The sequence below is a fragment of the Rutidosis leptorrhynchoides genome, chromosome 2 (assembly GCF_046630445.1).
Source record: "Rutidosis leptorrhynchoides isolate AG116_Rl617_1_P2 chromosome 2, CSIRO_AGI_Rlap_v1, whole genome shotgun sequence".
In the NCBI taxonomy this organism is placed as follows: Eukaryota; Viridiplantae; Streptophyta; class Magnoliopsida; order Asterales; family Asteraceae; genus Rutidosis; species Rutidosis leptorrhynchoides.
Window position 1 is genome coordinate 567,998,034 of NC_092334.1, and position 3,361 is coordinate 568,001,394.

A 3,361-nucleotide genomic window follows, 5' to 3' on the forward strand; every position below is an offset into this window, starting at 1 on the left:
GACGTTCATCACCTTTTGTACGTTCACCACCTGTAACTAGATCAAGACATTTAGCAAATATAACCGCCGTTGATTTTTCTTTAGAATCGTCATCCAGTCGACCAAGAACTTCAGTTCAAATTTCCGATAATCCATTTTTTGAACCCGACCTCACAATTGAGAATCCGGAGAATATTCAGGAACGGTTCGTAGATCCTGAACCATTAAACTTTCCTCCGGAGCCACCAATCATTCAAACAGAGATTGTTGAGGAACGAACTGTTAAATCAGAATCATCTAGTGATACCGATTCAACAAATTCAATTATGGAGAATCTGGAACCTTTAAGTATGGAAGATCGAATGAGAGCTAAACGCACTGGCCAAGGTCATGCAATTACTCATCCAGACATTAATGCGCCAGATTATGAAATCAAAGGACAAATTCTACACATGGTGACTAATCAATGCCAATTTAGTGGTGCGCCGAAGGAAGATCCAAATGAACATCTACGTACCTTTAATAGGATCTGCACACTATTTAAAATCCGAGAAATGGAGGATGAACAGATATATCTCATGTTATTTCCTTGGACTTTAAAGGGAGAAGCCAAAGATTGGTTGGAATCGTTACCTGAAGGGGCGATTGATACATGGGACGTTTTAGTTGACAAATTTCTTAAACAATTCTTTCCTGCATCTAAAGCCGTAAGACTTCAAGCAGAAATTGTTACGTTCACACAGAAGCCAAATGAAACTCTATATGAGGCGTGGACAAGATATGGAAAGTTGTTAAGAGGATGTCCGCAACATGGTTTAGACACCTGTCAAATAGTACAAATATTCTACCAAGGATGCGACCTCACTACAAGGAAAGACATAGATATAGCAGCTGGTGGTTCTATTATGAAGAAAACCGAAACTGATGCTTACAAAATTATTGATAACACTGCTTCCCACTCACATGAGTGGCACCAAGAAAAACATATCGTTAGATCATCTAAAGCAGCTAGAGCCGATTCTAGCCATGACTTAGATTCCATTTCAGCAAAGATAGATGCTGTCGAGAGACGAATGGAAAAGATGACTAAAGATATTCACTCAATACGAATTAGTTGTGAGCAGTGTGGAGGACCACATTTGACAAAAGATTGTCTCAGTATTGAATTAACAATGGAACAAAGAGAGAATATTTCATACATAAACCAAAGGCCTGGAAATAATTATCAACCGCCAAGACCGATTTACAATCAAAACCAGAATTATAACCGAAATATTCCATACAACAACCAACAAGGTCCTAGCAATCAACAAGTATCCAATAATACTTACAATCAGCAAAGACCTAATTTTCAAAACAAACCACCACAACAAACCGATGATAAAAAGCCGAATTTAGAAGATATGATGACGAAGCTAGTTGAAACTCAAACGTAGTTTTTCACATCTCAAAAACAAACTAATGAACAAAATGCTCAAGCATTTAGAAATCAACAAGCTTCTATTCAAAATCTGGAACAAGAAGTGAGTAACCTAGCAAGGTTAATAGGTGAAAGAAAACCGGGAAGTTTACCGAGCGATACAAATGCTAACCCCCGAAATGAAACAGCTAAAGCTATTACCACAAGAAGTGGTACAACACTTAAACCACCTGAAATACCTGTAACTTCTGATGAAGCCATTCCTACTCCACAAGAACCACAACCTGATCAAGATAAGGAAAAAGAACCGGTAGTTGAAAAGGTTAATGAAGATAACAAAGTTAAGGATAAACCTTATGTTAAACCATACCAACCACCACTTCCTTACCCGAGTAAAATGAAGAAAGAGAAACTTGAAGCCGAGCAATCCAAATTTTTGGATATGTTTAAACAGATAAATGTAAATCTTCCTTTCATTGATGTGATTTCAGGAATGCCAAGATATGCTAAATTCTTGAAAGATCTAATCTCAAATAGAAAGAAAATGGAAGAACTCTCGGCTGTTACTATGAATGCTAATTGTTCAGCAGTGCTGTTGAATAAGATACCAGAAAAACTATCTGATCCAGGAAGTTTCACAATTCCATGTTTTCTGGGTAGTCTTAGTTCAATAGAAGCATTGGCAGACTTAGGTGCTAGTATAAATCTAATGCCGTATTCACTATACGCTAAACTAGACCTTGGAGAATTGAAACCAACCAGAATAAGCATACAACTAGCCGATCGATCAATAAAATATCCTAGAGGGATAATGGAGAACATGCTAGTTAAAGTTGGTACTTTAGTATTTCCAGTAGATTTTGTTGTTTTGGACATGGAAGAAGATTCTCAAGTTCCTCTCATATTAGGAAGACCATTCTTAAACACGGCCAAAGCAATGATAGACGTGTTCGGTAAGAAACTGACCCTAAGTATAGAGGATGAGAGTGTTACCTTTTCAGTTGATAGAGCAATGCAACAACCACAATCTGCAGATGATACATGTTATTATATTCAAACTATAGATGCACATGCAGAATTATTAGAAGAATTTCCAGAATTACAAGGAACAGGAGAATGTTCTTTAGGAGAAGGTAATGAACCAATTGATGAAGCTGAAATGTTAGCTACACTTATAGCTAATGGATATGAACCAACAACAGAAGAAATTCAAATGCTAAAAGAAGAAGACAGATATCGATATAAATCATCGATAGAAGAACCTCCGAAATTAGAGTTAAAGCCACTTCCAAACCATTTGGAATACGCTTATTTACATGGTGAATCTGAATTACCTGTAATAATATCGTCTTCTTTTACTGAAAATGAGAAATCACAACTCATTTCTGTGTTAAAAGCTCATAAACCAGCCATTGCATGGAAGATTCATGATATTAAAGGAATAAGTCCTTCGTATTGCACACATAAAATCCTTATGGAAGAAGGTCATAAAACGTATGTGCAACGCCAACGAAGACTAAATCCTAATATGCAAGATGTAGTTAAAAAAGAGATTATTAAACTGCTAGATGCAGGTTTGATATATCCAATTTCTGATAGTCCATGGGTAAGCCCAGTTCAATGCGTGCCTAAGAAGGGTGGCATGACTGTCATTACAAATGAGAAAAATGAGCTTATTCCTACTAGGACTGTAACAGGATGGCGTGTATGTATTGATTATAGAAAATTAAATGACGCCACCAGAAAAGATCACTTTCCCTTACCTTTCATAGATCAAATGTTGGAAAGATTAGCCGGAAATAGTTACTATTGTTTTCTAGATGGATTTTCCGGATATTTTCAAATTCCAATAGCACCCGAAGATCAAGAGAAAACCACATTTACGTGCCCTTATGGTACTTTTGCTTACAAACGCATGCCATTTGGACTTTGCAACGCCCCTGCAACCTTTCAAAGGTGTAT